This window comes from Ranitomeya variabilis, chromosome 2, assembly GCF_051348905.1.
Source record: "Ranitomeya variabilis isolate aRanVar5 chromosome 2, aRanVar5.hap1, whole genome shotgun sequence".
Taxonomy (NCBI): Eukaryota; Metazoa; Chordata; class Amphibia; order Anura; family Dendrobatidae; genus Ranitomeya; species Ranitomeya variabilis.
The window spans coordinates 115,980,694-116,001,526 of record NC_135233.1 but is presented as its reverse complement, the minus strand read 5'-3'; the positions used below and the strand labels follow the sequence as shown (position 1 = coordinate 116,001,526).

The 20,833-nt window shown below is 44.7% G+C and overlaps 1 protein-coding gene across 3 annotated transcripts in view; it reads left to right on the top strand.

Moving 5' to 3' along the window:
* The window catches only part of ABHD12 (abhydrolase domain containing 12, lysophospholipase), a 97,950-nt gene that overhangs the window by 39,832 nt on the left and 37,285 nt on the right, over positions 1 to 20,833 (top strand). The window lies entirely within an intron of this gene.

The following is a 20,833-nucleotide window of genomic DNA, read 5'->3' as shown; positions in this document are numbered from 1 at the left end:
CTGCAGCAGCGTTTGCTGCAGAGAAAATATGAAGAATACTGTTTAAAATAAAGATCTATGTGTCCGCCGCCCCCCCACCCCCTGTGCGCCCCCCCGCTGTTCAGAAAATACTCACCCGCTCCCTTGCTGCTTCCTGGTCTGGCCGCGGCTTCTAGTGTATGCGGTCACGTGGGGCCGATCATTTACAGTCATGAATATGTGGCTCCACCTCCCATAGGGGCGGAGTCGACTATTCATGATTGTAAATGATCGGCCCCACGTGACCGCATACAGTGGAAGCCGCGGCCAGACCAGGAAGGAGTGACAGCCAACGTGGGAGCGGGTGAGTATTTTCTGAACAGCGGGGGGGCGGCGGACACATAGATCTTTATTTTAAACACTATTATTCATATTTTCTCTGCAGCAAACGCTGCTGCAGGGAACATATGAATCGCGGCTTCAGCACCAGTGGGGGGGACAGCGCTTACTGTAGCGCTGTCTCCTGCACGCACACGGACCCCAGACGGAGAATGTCCGTGTGAGGTCCGTGTTTTACACGGACCCATTGACTCTATTGGGTCCGTGTAATCCGTGCGCTCCCACGAACACTGACATGTCTCCGTGTTTGGCACACGGAGACACGGTCCGCAAAAAATCAATGACATCTGAACAGATGCATTGATTTTTATGGGTATACGTGTGTCAGTGTCTCCGGTACGTGAGGAAACTGTCACCTCACGTACCGGAGCCACTGACGTGTGAAACCGGCCTAAGGGGGGAAATAAAAATAATCAAACTAAAATAATGTGGCTGCATAAATGTGAACACCCTTTTATAATGAAGGTTGTGGTTGTGTTCAAAATTAACCCATGTTAAATAGAAGTCAGTACACAGCTGCCAGCAGTGATTAACCCTGTATAATGCTTAGATGTTCTGATACGATTTTCCTGATTTTAAGGCTATGTGCCCACGTTGCAGAAATGCTGCGGAAATGTCCACAGTATTTCCACAATTCCCTGCCGCGGGTAAAACACATGCGGAATTCGCATGCGTTTTCCCGCAAAACAAGCCTTTTGCAAGCGTTTTTGCCGCTAATGGCAGTGAGAGCAGGCGGTGGCTGATGGGCATATTCATCAGCCGCCGTCTGCACTATCAATGAATTTTAAAAAAATGGGGTGGGTTCCCCTGCATTTTTGATGACCAATCTCATGCAGTGACTATCACGGTGTGACTCGACCCAACGGATGGTCGGTCAGCTAACGGCATAATTCACATACAACGGGGATGGTATAGGTGAGAGGAAGGGAGAATGGTCACCACCTGAGCTGAAACCTGGGCTTGCACTCCCCTAACGCCCTATGCATGTCCTTCTCCCCGCCACAGTCAGGATACCTCATCACTAAGGGTATGTGTCCACGGTCAGTAAACGCTGCTTGTTTGACGCTGCTTGATACCGCCGGCCATCCTGACCGTGGACACGTACCCTTAAGCTTCTTTCACACTTGCGTCGGTACGGGTCCGTCGCTAAGCGTCGGCGTGACGTACCGACGCACGTTGTGAAAATTTGGCACAACGTGGGCAGCGGATATGCAGTTGTTCAACGCATCCGCTGCCCATTCTAAAGTCCGGGGAGGAGGGGGCGGAGTTCCGGCTACGCATGCGCAGTAGGAAATGGCGGACGCAATGTACGAAAAAACGTTCCCTTGAACGTTTTTTCGTGCCGACTGTTCGCCAAAACACGACGCATCCAGTGCACGACGGACGCGACCTATGGCCATACGTCGCGATCCGTCGGCAATACAAGTCTATGGGCAAAAAACGCATCCTGCGGGCACTTTGCAGGATCCGTTTTTAACCCAAAACGACGCATTGCGACGGATTCAAAATGACGCAAGTGTGAAAGTAGCCTGTCACCTAACTCTGCACTGGCCGGTGACGGGCACTAGCCGCACCACTGCAGATAATAAACACAGGGGGAAGTGACAGACACCAAAGGGACAAGGTAACAAAAATTTCACACTTAGCTTTCTCTGCTGCAAAGCACCGCACAGCAGAAGAAAGGCAGCAGATCAGCCAACTCCGCAGAAGCACCACTGCACCCAGAGAGCTCCTTAGTCCAGCTTGGTCACTGCAGATTGCTCTAACACCGAAAGTCGGCTGATGCTTCAGGTGACCCTTTAAAGGATGGTGGGAGTAGTCACCGCCCACATCAGCTGACCCAGCAGCAATGCAATTACACCAGCTTGCCATTGGGGAAAAACTGACATTAACCCCGATAGTGCAAAAGGAAAAAAGGCTTAAAGGGACACTGTCACCTGAATTTGGAGGGAACAATCTTTAGCCACAGGGGCGGGGTTTTCGGGTGTTTGATTCACCCTTTCCTTACCCGCTGGCTGCATGCTGGCTGCAATATGGGATTGAAGTTCATTCTCTGTCCTCCGTAGTACATGCCTGCACAAGGCAATCTTGCCTTGCGCAGGCGTGTACTATGGAGGACAGAGAATGAACTTCAATCCCATATTGCAGCCAGCATGCAGCCAGCGGGTAAGGAAAGGGTGAATCAAACACCCGAAAACCCCGCCCCTGTGGCTAAAGATTGTTCCCTCCAAATTCAGGTGACAGTGTCCCTTTAACTCTATGTAACCAGATCTGACACAGATCCAAAAAATGGATCGTGACAACCAGCCAGGTAAAACTGACAGCTGCAACCCTCAGCTGTCAGCTTCAGCAAGGCTAGTTATCAAGAATAGAGGGGTCCCCACACTGTAATATTTTAATTATATAAATATTTAAAAATAAAACAGCATGGGATCCCCCCATTTTTGACAATCAGCCTTGCTAAAGCAGACAGCTGTAGTTGGTATTCTCAGGCTAGAAAAAGCATATGCATTAGATGCGCCAATTCTGGCGCTTTGGCCTGTGGCAGCACGGTTTCTCAGTGGTTAGCACTGCATCCTTGCAGCGCTGGAGTCCTGGGTTCAAATCCCACCAAGGACAACATCTGCAAGCAGTTTGTATGTTCTCCCCAGGTTTGTGTGGGTTTCCTCAGTGTACTCTGGTTTCCTCCCCCACTCCAAATACATACTGATAGGGAATTTAGATTGTGAGCTCCATTGAGGACTGAGATGATAATGTATGTAAAGCGCTGCTGAATAAGATAGCGCTATATAAGCAAATCATAATAAGGTGGCGGTGGTAAGCGGAGTTCTTATCTGTGGGGTTAATGTCTGGTGACATCAAGCCCACGGCTTAGTATCGGTTTACTAGCGGCTTACTAATCTTAGTTTGTTTTGCAAGTAAACACAGCAATACTTATTTAACAATAACAAACAGTTATACTCACCTAATGCCCATTTCATTGAAGCCAAATTCTCCTGTAATAAAATAAAAAACAAACAATATCCCTCACCTGTCCAACGTTCTGTCCCACACCGTAATCCATGTGTGAGGGAAAAATAGATTTCAACCTGTACGGTGCCAAGATGCGACCTTCCAAGTGAGAACTTCTGATCAATGAGCAGCGGTAAACTCATCGAGGTTACCGCCGGTCACTGACGCTGTGTTCTCAGCCGGGCTGAACTTAGCACAGTGAAAAAAAGTCAGCGAGTTCTCCTCAGTTCAGCTTAGTGAGTTCACCGCAGAAGGCAGTTCTTAACCGCTAGAACTGAGCTGCCATTATGATTCTCCAGGTCATTAAGAGTTCTTAGATACCAAACAAGTATATGTTCTTATAGTTAAGTGGAGGAAAAAAATCCAATGTTAGTGTTATATAATATATATATATATATATATATATATATATATATATATATATATATATATATATATATATATCTATATCGTCATTATCCGAGACTTCTGGCACCTCCATTCATCAGGAGCTGGGGCTGGATGAGGGCTTTTTTTTCTTGCACTCCAAACTGATGTTTTTATTAATACCATTTTGGGGTAGATACAATGTTTTGATCGATTGCTATTGCATTTTATTGTAATGTTGAGTTGACCAAAAAACATAATTCTGGTGTTTGTTTGTTTTTTCTCATTAAGCCGTTTACCGATCTGATTAATTCTTTTTATATTTTGATAGATTGTGCATTTCTGATGGCAGCAATATCAAATTTGTATTTTTTATTGTTATGAATGGGGCAAAAGGGGGATGATTTGAACTTTTTAAAATTACAAAAATTGTAACTTTTTTTTTTTGCACTTTTTCCTTACTTCAATGGTCTCCTTAGGAGACTTGAAGCTTTGATCTTCTGATCGGTGCCCCATGATCTGCTCATCTGAAATGCTCACCTGCTTCGAATGCTGGCCGCTGGGCAGCGCTCATAGCAGATTGGCAATGGCAACTACTGGGGGTCTCCTGCAGACCCGTGGTTGTCATACCAACCCATTGGCGCCCGGCGATCATGTGACGGGTGCCGTTGGGCGAGGTTAGTGATGCGCTTCCGACACGAGCATGTTAAATACCTCTGTCAGAAATTAACAGCGGTATTTAACATGTTAATAGCCGCAGATGATCGCGATCAAATCATCTGTCAGGTGTTGGAAAAGATGAGCGATACAAAGGGGGATACACAACATATGACGTACCTATACGTCATAGGCTTGAAGAGGTTGTATATTGTCATCACACACACACACTGTATGTATGTATATGTATATATATATATACTGTATATATATATATGTATATATATTATACACTTATGCATGTATACACTGCATATGCATGTTTTTACACTGTGACAAGGTCACTGGTAAAGTACTGGATGTGAGCTATGTATCACTGAGGTCGTTGGCTTCAGTGATACGAACATGGGGAAAATGCTCCTGCACACTAAGTGCCGAGAGGGATTAATTGGCTATGTTAAAGGCTGTTTTTTTTAATTTTTTTGTGAACAGCTGAAGAGTGGGTGGGAGGCTATTCACCATATCGCTAAATCAGGGTGGGGTCCGGAAGGTAAATAGTCAGCCTTCTAAAGGCCCCGTCTCACATAGCGAGATCGCTAGCGAGATCGCTGCTGAGTCACAAGTTTTGTGACGCAACAGCGACCTCAGTAGCGATCTCGCTATGTTTGACACGTACCAGCGACCAGGCCCCTGCTGTGAGATCGCTGGTCGTGTCGGAATGGCCTGGACCTTTTTTGGGTCGTTGAGGTCCCGCTGACATCGCTGAATCGGTGTGTGTGACACGGATTCAGCGATGTCTTCACTGGTAACCAGGGTAAACATCGGGTTACTAAGCGCAGGGCCGCGCTTAGTAACCCGATGTTTACCCTGGTTACCATCGTAAATGTAAAAAAAACAAAACACTACATACTCACATTCCGGTGTCCGTCAGGTCCCTTGCCGTCCGCTTCCCGCACTGACTGACTGCTGGCCGGAAAGTGAAAGTACAGCACAGCGGTGACGTCACCGCTCTGCTGTTAGGGCCGGCGCTCAGTCAGTGCAGGAAGCGGACGCCGGGGGACGCGAAGGTGAGTATGTACTGTTTGTTTTTTTACATTTTACACTGGTAACCAGGGTAAACATCGGGTTACTAAGCGCGGCCCTGCGCTTAGCAACCCGATTTTTACCCTGGTTACCCGGGGACCTCGGCATCGTTGGTCGCTGGAGAGCGGTCTGTGTGACAGCTCTCCAGCGACCACACAGCGACAAAACAGCGACGCTGCAGCGATCGGCATCGTTGTCTGTATCGCTGCAGCGTCGCTGTGTGTGACGGGGCCTTAAGTCATTCACTGTTCTGTGTGCCTGGAGATGAGTTCTCCAGAGCTGTGTTTATGGGAACGAAAACTGAACCCTGTTGTTTTCCATGTGCGGGCGGATCCCCACAGCCACATAGCCTATGCTATATGTTATTACTTTTGTTTTCCTGTTATGTCAGAAAGACCTTGTTTATTTTGCTGAACTTTTCACTGGTTTATGCCGTAACATTTTAATAAACCAGTAGAAGAATCAAACTTGAAACATTCCTGAGTGAGCCTCTCTACCATAACACATAAACATACACATGTATTATCTATCTATCTATCTATCTATCTATCTATCTATCTATCTATCTATCTATCTATCTATCTATCTATCTATCTATCCATACACACACTGCACATACACGTGTATAATATATCCATACACACACTGCACATACACGTGTATAATATATCCATACACACACTGCACATACACGTGTATAATATATCCATACACACACTTCACATACACAGGTATAATATACACACACGCACATTCTGCACATGTATACATACATTACATACCAGCTTGTTCCTCTAGACTACCTGCAGACCTTTGGTGTTATCATGATCACATGACAGTGAAGTCACCAAAAGTTAAGTGGCATTAACCTCGGGAGCATTGGAGGCCCTGGGCAATTGCCTAGCTTATTTTCCGAGTAGGTGTTATTTATGGTGAACAATACATGTCTTTGAACCTACTTTGGCAGCATCTCCTGATGCATACCTCTGATGGAAGGATACAGTGTGTCCTGCAGTATCTGCCTGCTATGGGATGCACCGCTCCTGGGTTCCCATTGTTGCAACAAAGTGTATTCTTTGTCCACATGATTGAACTCGCAAAGACGTCCTGGAAACAGTGGTATTGTTGTTCTAGCTATCTAGGAAGACTGCAAGCAAACAAATATCTCACCTGTTTCTTCTCAAGTCACACAAACAGGATTATAAAGCATTGACAGCGTCCTACTATTACTTCTGCATATAGCAAGATTACTGCACTTACCTTGACTTTCATTTCAAGAAAGCTATGCTTAATGAATCTGTCCACCGTCCTTTGCTGTAATGAGAGTATGTATGATGTAGGAGCGGAGGCCATGAATCCAGTGTAGTGTCTCTTACTGGGTTGCTTGTTGCAGTTTTAATAAAACAGTGTATTATGAGCAAGTTATATCACTAGAAAACTTATTAAAATTACTCTGAAGAGACAATTTGCATATTTCCCAGCATTGTGGCCTAAAAGTCTCCTCATCCTGGCATGCTTGACATGTCACTCTCCGCAAGGAGAAATGATACCCCTTGTACCATAAACAGTGATCCAATCAGTTGAACAAAGATTGAGCATCTTCATCCTGTTCTGCAATGTTGGTGGAAAATGTAGTGACATTGACTTTCCTAGTTTGGAAAAACTCTTAAAAATCCCTTCTAAAGGATTGTCCCAAATGTAGAGAAACATGGCTGGTTAGCAGAGATGGGTGAATCGATTTGCAGGACAGGAGCCCTGCCAACCGGCTGCCATTTGCTGGAATCCGTGGCACCTGTTCTGATTTGTAGACTGACGCAATGTTTTACGTTCATCATACCGCTATAGTGCCGGGTCTAGAAATTGGAGAAGGCGCTGAGGATTCCCACAAGTAGGGGCCATTTTGCAGGGCTCCCTTCCAGGGGCCACTGACTTGGTCTCTGGACCATGGTCCTGCAAATAAATTAGTCTACTGTTCACTTGTATAAACAGTGGCACACCTGTCCTCCGTTTCATTCACTTCAATGGAGTTGAAGTGTAATACCAGTTACAGCCCGTTGACAGTTGTGGCGCTGTTTTTCTAATCCTAGTTATGTTTTGCCTGGCCCAGTATATACTTCTGTCCTTGTCGCCTTGTCATTTATGGGTGTTTCTAAGAATGGCTCACAAGTAATAGGGCACACTAAGATAAGTCTCCTTCTTTTCCCAAGGAAGCAAAACACTTTGGAAGTAATTCTGAAGGCTCCTAAGAACACGGCTTATGTCCTGACCTTAGGCTGGAGTCGGGGAGCTTGAGTAGCACATGGCCTGGTCAGACCTGATTAAAGGATTTGCCCACATTTCACACTATTGTGCAGATTATAGAGTTTGTGTACAATAAAACCGTCCACAAGACCAGATGTTACGTTCCATCATCCCCTCCTCATGCTGGCATTCCTGATGGAAGGACCATCTCTCTAATAGAGCAACCCTGGGTCATCGTCTTGTAGTGGCTTCACTTTACATGTAACTTAAAATCGGAAAGATTACCTTGATCACCTGGGATCCTCACTGATCTCCAGAACTGGACTAAGACCAAGTTATCTCCCATCCTGGGGACATGTGATGATAAGGTTTATGTTCCTGCCCCTTTAATGGTTTACAAATTCAGATTACCTTATTGGCTGTTAAGAGTATCACCATTACCATTTTTAATAATTAACCCATTCACAAAGTGAGAGGATGCGCGTTGGCTGCTGTTGTACGGCATGGGCTCAGGAGCGGAGGGTGTTGGACACAGGACGGATGCCAGCTGTATTACACAGCCAGCGTTTGCCCCTCAAAGCAGTGACCAAAGCAAGTGCCAATTACTGCAGTTCAACCTCTTAAATGTTGCTGTAAATTCATCTATGACCGTGGCATAGTTGTGGTGGCTTGTTGTTTGAAGTGCCTGTCATCACAAATGCTGACTGATTACCATGGCATCTGGGGAGCCAACAGAAGGCTGTCTCCTCTGCCATCTTGGCACTCGAAATATTGTATATAAAACAAGTGGCCAGGTAATTGCAGATTTAAGTCCCTGTTCTTAGCCCCATCAGAAAAAAAAATACAAAAGTCCCAGATAATGTTTTTTTTTTTTTAAATAAATGTTTGCATCATCCCCCTACTTTTCCCCACTTTAAAAATAAAATTAAAGTATATTTGGGACTGTCAAATCCTTAAGACTACAATCTATCAAAATATAAAATTAACTTGTTTTGGTAAATGCCATAAAAAAAAAATCAAAACTCAGAATTATTATTTTTTTTTTGTCACTCTACCTCACTACAAAAAATGTACGTTACTAAAAAACATGGCATGTACCAATGGTTCTGCTAGCCCTAGCATAGCTGCAGCAATGAAATAATAGTTATACTTCTCAGGGGAAAAATATTGTCGTAATCCTACTGATTTGGAGAATCATACTGCCCGGTCATTGTTACTGTATACTGAGCACTGGAAAAACAAAAACTTAATGGAAGAATTGCCTTTGTGCTTGTTTTTTGTTTTGTTTTTTCCCTTTTAATTTCAGTAGATATATGGTCAAATGAATGGTGTCATTCAAAACGACTCTACAGCTACGTCAAAGTAAAAAAAACAAACCGGTTATGGGAGGAAAACACAAAAGCCCCAAAATGAAAAAATCAGGAAGAGGTCGAATGTGAATGGTGAAAGATATACCGTATATTTTTCCCCATAACAATGAGAAGCCCTCAATAATCCTGGAATTTCCTCCCCCAAATTCTCATTAATAAAAAAGTATTGTTCTGCTCCTGTCTGGGTGGTCCCGTGCCTCCATGGCTACTGCTGATGACTTCTGCTGCCTGTGAGTGTTTGTTTTTGGGTGAGGAAAGCAGTGGTGTCCTCCCCTGTTATAAAGGAGCAGAAAACCAGTGCATGAAGCTTGTCGGAGAAGATCTGTGTGCTGGGGGCACACTGGCACACTGCCTGGTTCCGATGCCCTCTCCCCTGTTTCCTGACAGCTTTTTCCTGAGCATATTGCCTTCTATATATAGGTAGCAGTGTGGTGCCCGGCTGGCATTCAGGTAATTTACTGCAGTTATTTGGGGATATTTAAGGTATTGGGCAACTATAAAGTTAACCGTTAGTATACCTAAGAATGTTTGTGTCCTGTGTTTAGTAGAAACTATTATAGACCACTTCACACATTGCAGTTTTTTTGTTTCAACCTTGTAGCCTAATGCATAGGGGATAAGCGAACCCAAACAGAAATGTTCGGCGTTGACACGGGACAGTCCCTGCCTGAACGCCGCACTGACTGTCTGCTGAAGTCCGGGGCAGAGTGGGAGTGAGAATAGTTTTTTCTTTTCTTAGCCGTTCAGGTATCCATTATTTTCAATGAGGTTCGGATTCTGGTGGAAGTGCCTGGACTGTTCTGGTAGCCAAGCTGAACTTTCTAAAAAGTTTGGGTCCTGTACCAAAACCCGAACTTCCATCAGTCCACCCATCCCTAGGAATAGCCGGGCATAAAAATGTAACTTATCTGACATACTCAGAATGAAAATCTGCGGTGTGTATGCAAAATATGAAGACAAAAAATCTGAATACAACGGCAAACACCATATGCAAAGGGAAAGCAAATGTGGTCATAATAGAAAAGGTATCATCACACAGGGAAGGTGCGAGGGACATCAACTCTTATCTCAACATGTTTCTAAGAGGTAGCCACAATACAGAATAAACCAGCCACATAACAATAGCAGAAAGGGGTTTGATCACTAAAGCACCCCACTATAGCGAGATGCAAAGTGTGCTTAATCCCCCGGGTCATTTTCTTAAAAGAAAAAAAAGGGCTGACAGATTCATTTTACATACAGAAGTAATGTTACATCTTTAATAAAACTTGATATACAAATATCACTGGCGCTCACCACTGGTACCCACTGGGTAAGGCTACGTTCACATTTGCGTTGTGCGCCGCAGCGTCGGCGCCGCAACGCACAACGCAAACAAAAACGCAGCAAAACGCATGCACAACGCTGCGTTTTGCGCCGCATGCGTCCTTTTTTTCATTGATTTTGGACGCAGCAAAAATGAAACTTGCTGCGTCCTCTGCGCCCGGACGCGGGCGCCGCAGTGACGCATGCGGCGCAAAACGCAAGGGCAACGCATGTCCATGCGCCCCCATGTTAAATATAGGGGCGCATGACGCATGCGGCGACGCTGCGGCGCTGACCGCAAATGTGAACGTAGCCTAAGTGGGAATAAATTGTAGAATCCCCCAGCTGCTGGTATCCCCAGAAAATGTGCCACTTCTGTGAAAACCGATAAATATACTAATAACTGATACCGCGCTTGGGTGATTTGGATAACACTATCCCTAACTACAGGAGTGCGACCAAAAAAAGGAAATATGTGCAGTAATTGAATGTGAAATACCCCGCTACGAGTAGTAGTATACCTAATTGCTGACTAATGTGTAGGCTGCCAGCCTACTTGCTCCTTGCGGTGTATGCTGTACGTCCAGGCATAAATATTTTCCGGCAAGATAAACATCAACATGTATGATGCCCGCAATTGATGATGTATCGCACTTGCGTGCTAAAATGCGCTTAGCAGTGAAACTCTTACCGTATTGGAGTGTAGTCGGCAAGATGACATGTGTTGCGCTGAATTCCCGCAAGGCTGCTCGTGGTGGTGGCAGGTGTGGGAGCAAGGTTATACTGCGAATGGTAGCGGTCAGGTAAGTGCACGTCTACTGGTGCTGGCCGCAACCAGTGTAGAGTGTCACTACTCAGTGCAGAGCCAGGGAACGTCCCAGCCGGAGGCGTCCCTGGTTACACTGGAGAAAGATGGCCGACGCTGACAAACAGCGTGTGACGTCACAGGCCTACGGAGCCTTACTAGGACAAAAAGCTAACCGACGCGTTTCGAACGGGTGCGCCCTTCTTCATCAGGGTTGAAAAGTAGAGACGCGGATGCTGTCAGGTAAGGGGCGGTCCATAGGGCTCCCGTTCAGCCGCCACAGTTCATGATGTGGCTGAACTCCTTCAATTGATTTGCACCAAGTCTAGCAGCAAGTGCACTGTGGGTGTGTAAATGCTCTTGGATTGCAGCTGCTTCCTAGTGCAGTGACACACCCCTGTGCACTTCCAGCCCAATTTGAAAATGGTTTTTATCCTCAATTTCTCATGACTGATACAGCAGATCACTGCAAAAAAAGGGTGTATTTTTGGTTTGGTAAAGCCCCTACACTGCCATACCACTACTTCCACGCATAGAAACCGTACTGACATGTTCCCTTTTATTAATTGTCGCTCCCTTTTTCAGTGACTGAGCATTCATATACACATACAGTACAGGCCAAAAGTTTGGACACACCTCATTTTAAAGATTTTTCTGTATTTTCATGACTATGAAAATTGTACATTCCCACTGAAGGCATCAAAACTATGAATTAACACATGTGGAATTATATACTTAACAAAAAAGTGTGAAACAACTGAAAATATGTCTTATATTCTAGGTTCTTCAAAGTAGCCACCTTTTGCTTTGATGACTGCTTTGCACACTCTTGGCATTCTCTTGATGAGCTTCAAGAGGTAGTCACCGGGAATGGTTTTCACTTCACAGGTGTGCCCTGTCAGGTTTAATAAGTGGGATTTCTTGCCTTATAAATGGGGTTGGACCATCAGTTGTGTTGTGCAGAAGTCTGGTGGATACACAGCTGATAGTCCTACTGAATAGACTGTTAGAATTTGTATTATGACAAGAAAAAAGCAGCTAAGTAAGAAAAACGAGTGGCCATCATTACTTTAAGAAATGAAGGTCAGTCAGTCTGAAAAATTGGGAAAACTTTGAAAGTGCCCCCAAGTGCAGTGGCAAAAACTATCAAGCGCTACAAAGAAACTGGCTCACATGAGGACCGCCCCAGGAAAGGAAGACCAAGAGTCACCTCTGCTTCTGAGAATAAGTTTATCCGAGTCACCAGCCTCAGAAATCGCAGGTTAACTGCAGCTCAGATTAGAGACCAGGTCAATGCCACACAGAGTTCTAGCAGCAGACTCATTTCTACAACTGTTAAGAGGAGACTTTGTGCAGCAGGCCTTCATGGTAAAATAGCTGCTAGGAAACCACTGCTAAGGACAGGCAACAAGCAGGAGAGACTTGTTTGGGCTAAAGAACACAAGGAATGTGCATTAGACCAGTGAAAATCTGTGCTTTGGTCTGATCAGTCCAAATTTGAGATCTTTGGTTCCAACCACTGTGTCTTTGTGCGACGCAGTAATGGTGAACGGATGGACTCTACATGCCTGGTTCCCTCCGTGAAGCATGGAGGAGGAGGTGTGATGGTGTGGGGGTGCTTTGCTGGTGACACTGTTGGGGATTTATTCAAAATTGAAGGCATACTGAACCAGCATGGCTACCACAGCATCTTGCAGCGGTATGCTATTCCATCCGGTTTGCGTTTAGTTGGACCATCATTTATTTTTCAACAGGACAATGACCCCAAACACACCTCCAGGCTGTGCCAGGGCTATTTGACCAAGAAGGAGAGTGATGGGGTGCTACGCCAGATGACCTGGCCTCCACAGTCACCAAACCTGAACCCAATCGAGATGGTTTGGGGTGAGCTGGACCGCAGAGTGAAGGCAAAAGGGCCAACAAGTGCTAAGCATCTCTGGGAACTCCTTCAAGATTGTTGGAAGATCATTCCCGGTGACTACCTCTTGAAGCTCATCAAGAGAATGCCAAGAGTGTGCAAAGCAGTCATCAAAGCAAAAGGTGGCTACTTTGAAGAACCTAGAATATAAGACATAATTTCAGTTGTTTCACTCTTTTTTGTTAAGTATATAATTCCACATGTGTTAATTCATAGTTTTGATGCCTTCAGTGGGAATGTACAGTTTTCATAGTCATGAAAATACAGAAAAATCTTTAAATGAGAAGGTGTGTCCAAACTTTTGGTCTGTACTGTATATGTGAAATTTTATTTTTTTTTAACCTTGATATTTCCAAATAAAACAACCAATGATAGATTAAATGTGAAATCAGTGGGTTTGTCAGACCTCAGTCTAATGTGTGGCCCTCGCATACACAGCTATGGTTGAGCTCTACCCATGAAGCTAAATATTCCGTGCTTCCTTTCTATAGTCCGGGTTCCCCAGGTACCTGTTTCATTGTAACTTAAAGCCATGGTCAGATTATGACACTTGGTCGGATGTGTCCATACATAGATGACGTGTCCTGGGTGGCCATCATTTCTAGCTGATCCCCTCACTGTCTTCAGCCTCTTCCGGCCGTTGTCAGCAGCGCTTATTCTAGGATTTCACTATTGCAGTAAATTACAGGCTTGCTCCAGAATTGCTGACTTATCGGTTCTCCTATCTTGTGATCTCCTCTTTCACTCGGTCGCCTGTTTCACTTCAGGATTAAGCTTCTAGGCCACTGCTCATTAAGACGAGGTGGAATTGAGCTGCTTATAAGTAAATAATGGCCATGGCCACCTTGTCAGCGCTGTTCACATTGCCTCATGGCATATTGCATGCTGTAGCTCCTGGGTGGCCGGTGCTTACTGCTGGAGATAAAGGGCAGCCATAAATGATGGGGATATGTTATTGGGGTTGGCTTGTGGCTACTATCACACACATGACTCTTAAGGTACCTTCACACGAAGCGACGCTGCAGCGATAGCGACAACGATGCCGATCGCTGCAGCGTCGCTGTTTGATCGCTGGGGAGCTGTCACACAGACCGCTCTCCAGCGACCAACGATGCCGAGGTCCCCGGGTAACCAGGGTAAACATCGGGTTGCTAAGCGCAGGGCCGCGCTTAGTAACCCGATGTTTACCCTGGTTACCAGCGTAAAAGTATAAAAAACAAACAGTACATGCTCACCTGCGCGTCCCCCAGCGTCTGCTTCCTGACACTGACTGAGCTCCGGCCCTAACAGCACAGCGGTGACGTCACCGCTGTGCTTTCACTTTCGGGCCGGCGCTCAGTCAGTGTCAGGAAGCAGACGCTGGGGGACGCGCAGGTGAGCATGTACTGTTTGTTTTTTTTACTTTTACGCTGGTAACCAGGGTAAACATCGGGTTACTAAGCGCGGCCCTGCGCTTAGTAACCCGATGTTTACCCTGGTTACCAGTGTAAAACATCGCTGGTATCGTTGCTTTTGCTTTCAAACACAACGATACACGGCGATCGGACGACCAAATAAAGTTCTGGACTTTATTCAGCGACCAGCGACATCACAGCAGGATCCTGATCGTTTCTGCTTCTTGTCAAACTAAACGATATCGCTAGCGAGGACGCTGCAACGTCACGGATCGCTAGCGATATCGTTACAAAGTCGTTTCGTGTGAAGGTACCTTTAGGGTATGTGCACACGTCAGGATTTCTTCAGAATTTTTTGCGGATTTCCCCAATAAAAACGCTATAATACCGCATAAAAAACGCATACATTATGCATCCTATCATTTAGAATGCATTCTGCATTTTTTGTGCAAATGTTGCGTTTTTCCGCAAAAAAGCGCATTCCGGAAAAAGAAGCAACATGTTCATTATTTTTGCGGATTTTTTGCGGATTTCCCATTAAATTGGAGTGTCAGGAAATACACGCAAAAAATCCGCAAAAAAAACCGTACAAAAAACGCGGAAAAAAAAGGCATGCGGATTTCTGGCAGAAATGTCTGGATTTTGTCAGGAAAATTTCTGCAAGAAATCCTGATGTGTGCACATACCCTTAAAGGGAACCTGTCACCACGTTTTTGGAAGATGGGATAAAAATAGCGTTAAATAGGGGCAGAGGTGGGCGTTACATTAGTGTGTGTGTTATGCGTTTATTACCCACCTAAGTTGCCGAAATAACTTTGCAAAGTCTCCGTTTTCGCCTGTCAATCAGGCTGGTCAGGTCGCATGGGCGTTGTCTTCCCCCAGATTTGGCGTAGTTTTCCGTTGGTGGCGTAGTGGTGTGCGCATGCCCAAAGTCCGGAATCCTCTTCCAGGGGATTTAAAATAGCGCGGTGTTCGTTATTGCATTGGTGATCGGTGGGCGCGGCCATCTTCCTTTGGCCGCGCGTGCGCAGAAGCGGCGCTCTGCTGGCCGCGGCTTCAGGAAAATGGCCGCCGCGATATCCATCTGCGCACGCGCGGCATCCCGCGGCCATTTTCCTGAAGCCGCGGCCAGCAGAGCGCCGCTTCTGCGCACGCGCGGCCAAAGGAAGATGGCCGCGCCCACCGATCACCAATGCAATAACGAACAGCGCGCTATTTTAAATCCCCTGGAAGAGGATTCCGGACTTTGGGCATGCGCACACCACTACGCCACCAACGGAAAACTACGCCAAATCTGGGTGAAGACACCACGCCCATGTGACCTGACCAGCCTGATTGACAGGCGAAAACGGAGACTTTGCAAAGTTATTTCGGCAACTTAGGTGGGTAATAAACGCATAACACACACACTAATGTAACGCCCACCTCTGCCCCTATTTAACGCTATTTTTATCCCATCTTCCAAAAACGTGGTGACAGGTTCCCTTTAAGATTGTTGCTCTTGGTTTAGAATTGGGGTCAGCTGGTCCCTGGGGCAGAATCGCGTATGAGGAGCACTTAAGTTGTGTACAGACATCACATAGCATGTTTTCATGGCAAGCATTAATGAATTGTGTATTTATTGAGCAGTGCTATGTATCCAGAGCTGTAATCGGCTCATTGCTGTGATGCACTGTGCTCGCAGTTATAATATACAATATACAGGGACGTTACCTTCGCCATCTGGACACGTCTCGCAGCCAACAGATCTAACTATTGATAGTGATTCCAGTCCTGGAATAAGCGCACTTGTGTACAATTTAATGACCGCTAAAACCCGATGGCTTCTTTATATCCAGCAGTGATGGTGTCCTCGTGTACTGGAACCATACAACCTTTGTCTAGGTGTAGGAGGCTGCAGTGTTACCGTACATGGTCCCACTCCATCACCGCTGACTAGGAACAGGTCTTGGTTGGCTGCTGGGATGGAGCAGTGCTAGAGATTGCAATTTTACCTGTGTTGTAGGATAAGATCACACAGGGCATTTTTGCTGCTTTTTTTTTCTGCAGCAAAACCTGATATCTTGGCAGGAAAGAAACTGCGGCCAAAACACAAGGTTAGGTGCATTTTTTTGGTACGTTTTTTGTGCTAACTTGTGTCTTTTTGTGCATGAGTGCCCCCATGACTTTTCTGCAGAAAAAAATGCTGCAAATAATGATACCTGCGTTTTTGCAGCTTTTTTTCAACACCCATTCAAGCCAATGGGTGAAAAAGGCTGCAAAAATGCTGAAAGTGACATGCTCTATGTCCAAAAAAAAAAGCAGCAAAGCACAAGATCCTGATGACAAAAAAAACAATGTGTTTGAGATTTCTGAAATCTCATAGACTTTGCTGGTACTGTAAAAAGCAGCTGAAAATTAGCATAAAAAAGCAGCAAAAACACCCAGTGTGAACTTACCCTTAGAAGTTGACACAACCACTTTAATCCTGCAAAGTGTTTGTAAGAACAATCAACTTTGCATTTTACTCTCTCTTATTAAGGGGAACTCGTCACCCCAAAATCGAGGATGAGCTAAGCCCACCGCCATCAGGGGCTTATCTACAGCATTCTGTAATGCATTCTGTAATGCTGTAGATAAGCCCCCGATGTATCCTGGAAGATGAGAAAAAGAGGTTAGATTATACTCTCCCAGGGGCGGTCCCGCTGCGGTCCAGGTCCGAGCAGTAAACTATAACATTAAAAATCTCTCCGTTCTTTTAAGCAGAGGTTATTTAATAAGGGGTAATGTTTGCAAAGTTTCTTGCTTTTCCTATTACTATTCTGAATTTTTCACATTTCTGAACTTGAGACAACTCCGAATATTTGATGCAGTGGTCACAGGATGCTTTTATTGCCGTGAACACCTGAAAATCACATTGACCTGTTTCAAAATTATGTGATGTTCGTGACCTAGTGTAAGGATAGGCAAAGTCCTGGACAAGCCCTTTAGTATACCAGATTTTCTACTTGAAAGATTAATGAAAAGTGCAAATATGTAAGTGGAAACCAGTGACTGTCCTTGTCCTTTATGGATATTATCTGCAGTCCCGCAATATAACTGTCCGCTCTTCCCTCTCCTGCCTGCGGTATTGTGATTAGAATATTTTACAAGGTTATTTGGTATCTTTAGATGTAATTGAATATCATGTTGGATTGAAATGAATAGTACACGTCTGAAACAAATGTGACCTGCAAAACAATGAAAACCCGGCCTGAACATACCGTAAGTCTATTTTAAATGAAATAGTACAGATATAATATGACCCAATAAATAATGCAGCACATCCAGCATAACTATAGAGTGCTGGACCCAGAATAGACCCCAAATCCAACCCAAGATCAGAAAAAGCGCAGGTATTTACTTACCTCTCTTCTTTAGAGCCTAACGATGCCAGCGAGTGTCAGAATGGCAACGTCCTCATTTGCAGATCTATATACATAGACCTATGGCAGTTATTTAAAATGTTGGTGTAAAATATACAGCGAGTGAAAGAATTATTGAATTTTTTAAGTAATTAAATTTTTAAAAGTGCTATTGACATGAGATTCTCACCAGATGCTGATAACAACACATCCTATCCACACAAGCAAAGAAATCGAACCATAGATGTCCATAAATTGTGTAGTAATGAGAAGCAACACAGGGCAAAAGTATTGAACATGCTTACTGAAATGTAATTAATACTTCGTACAAAATCCTTTGTAGGTGATGACAGCTTCAAGACTCCTCCTGTATGGAGAAACTAGTCGCATACATTGCTCAGGGGTGATTTTGTCCCATTCTTCACAAACATTCTTCCAATCATGAAGGTCCTGTGGGCTCCTTCTATGATCTGAGCTTTAGTTATTGCCATACATTTTCTATTGGATTCAGGTCCGGTGATTGGCTGGGCTATTCTAGCAGCTTTATTTTCTTTCTCTGATACCAATTCAGAGTTTACTTGGCTGTGTGCTTGTTATTATTGTCTTGCTGAAATGTCCGCCCTCATTTCATCTTCATCATCCTGGTAGATGTAAGCAGATTTTTCTCAGTAAATTTATCTATTCATCCGTCCTTCAGTTATATAATAAGTTTGCCAGTGCTGTATGCTGAAAAACAGCCCCATGCTATGATGTTCCCACCTCCAAACTTCACTGTTGTTATGGTGTTTTTGGGGTTGCATGCAGTGCATTTTGACCTTCAAACATGTGTATTATGGCATCCAAAGAGGTCAATTTCGGTCTCATCTGGCCAGACGATATTCTCCCAATATTTCACAGGCTTGTCTAAATGTTGTGGAGCAAACCTTAAACAGTCTTGAACATGCTTTTGTTCAGCAATCGAGTCTTGTGTGGGGTGAGCTTGCATACAGGTCATGGAGGAAGAGTGCATTACTTGTAGTTTACTTTGAATCAATTGTACCTGCTGATTCCAGGTCTTTCTGTAGCTCTCCACAGGTAGTCCTTAGCTCTTGGACCACTCTTCTGATAATTCTTTTTACTCCTCTGTCTGAAATCTTGTGGGTAGCACTTGGTTGGACCTGGTCATGGCCAGTTTATGGCTAAATTGTTTTCATTCCACTTCCTGATTATGGCCCCAACAGTGCTCACTGGAACCTTAAGTAGTTTTTTAAATTCTTCTGTAACCAATGCAACCAGTATGTTTTGCAACAATAAGGTTGCAAAGGTCATGAGACAGCTCCCTGGTTTTACCCATCATGAGTTGTTTCTTGTGTGGGACTTTGGTAATGAGACACCTTTGTATAGACCATCAGTTGAATCAGCTGATATTTTTCACTAAGTGGCAAGATTGATTTCTAATTACTGATAGATTTCAGCTGGTGTCATGACTTTCCATGGCTTTTTGTACTTCTCATTTTTTTAATGTGTTCTATACTTTTTTCCATGTGTCATTTTTCACTACTAGTCGTAGAAAAAACCTTTAGGCACAATATGTGATCTTGCTGAAGAATAATATATTTATTGGAGAGGTCAACTTGAGACAGAATTTGAAACCCAAAGCATGTCCAAGACACTTAAACAAGCCTGTGAAAGAGAGAGAGAGCGAGACTCCAGAATGGAAAACAAAGCTACGGGGAATGCTGAGTGTAAAAATACCGGAATCGGTGGCCGGATCCAGTCATTTCAACTCACGTTTCATCCATCGGGAGGTGAGCATAGCCGGTGACATCTGACTGAAGCACACCTGGAACTGGTGCACATTTGGCAGGCATCGAGCGCTTGTCCTACTCATTACCTTTGTGGAAGTGAGATATCCCCTTTAACCATGCTGAGCAAGTGGGTTAACCCCAATAGAAACACATGCTCAGGCATATTGAACTACCTATGTGAAGTTGTGAGGTTCCTGTACACACCAGATAATCTGATATTGACAGGTTTGATTCTTTCATCTACTATGTATGACTGGTATTAGACTATGCACTGGGTATTTGCTGTAAAATGCATTCAGATGGGCTGATCTTCACCTGTTAAAGAACGCTGATCGACTATATAATGTGGTTACCACTGTTTTACTGGCCTGTTCACATATTGCAAAGAGAACAAAGGGGAGCATGGGAATTGCCCCATAAAGAATCCTATCATCTGTAGCACATCCCGTATACACTGGGCGATATGCTGCCGATCCAATCACCCGACAAACGAGTGTTCTTGTCAGGAATGTGCACACCCTGCTTGGGATCTCTGGTGCGTCTGGGATTAGAAGATAACAGAGATTAGCTGATCACATGTCCTTTTTGGAGTCTACGCAGCCATTCACATGATTGATGCGGGTTTATTGTTTCTTATGGTACAGAAGGGGTTAAGAGTTCTGGTTTAAATCTGCTGAGTCCATTTGGCTTTTGTCTCGGCTGCTGCTCATTAGGACTACTCTCCTATATAAACCCATTCCTGGCTTTCTCCCATGCCAATAATAGTGTTTCTATCTTGAGCCTGACTTCTCTGGAGGAGGTGTTGCTAGGAGAAGCTGTTGTGACTTCCATTAATGCGGTGGAGTTCTATTTGAGTGCTTTCCCCTGCTCTTCTCCTTCCGTGTTGTCTTGTGGTAGTAGTAAGACCAGTGTCTTACTACCCATCTTGCTAGCCAGGGCAAAGCTCAGGGTCAGCCAGGCCTTAGGCACATGGGGGGAAGGACCCATCTAGGGCGATAGTGCAGGTTTTAGCATTAGGTAAGTGTTGATGGTTACCATCTCCCTTCCTTTTCCTGTTTCCCCCTCTCTTTGCACCGCTCACCAGTAATCTTACTGCCCTGGCATGATAATTCTGCCCATTTGTCTGGTGATCACCGGAATGTTTGCCCCAGCCGA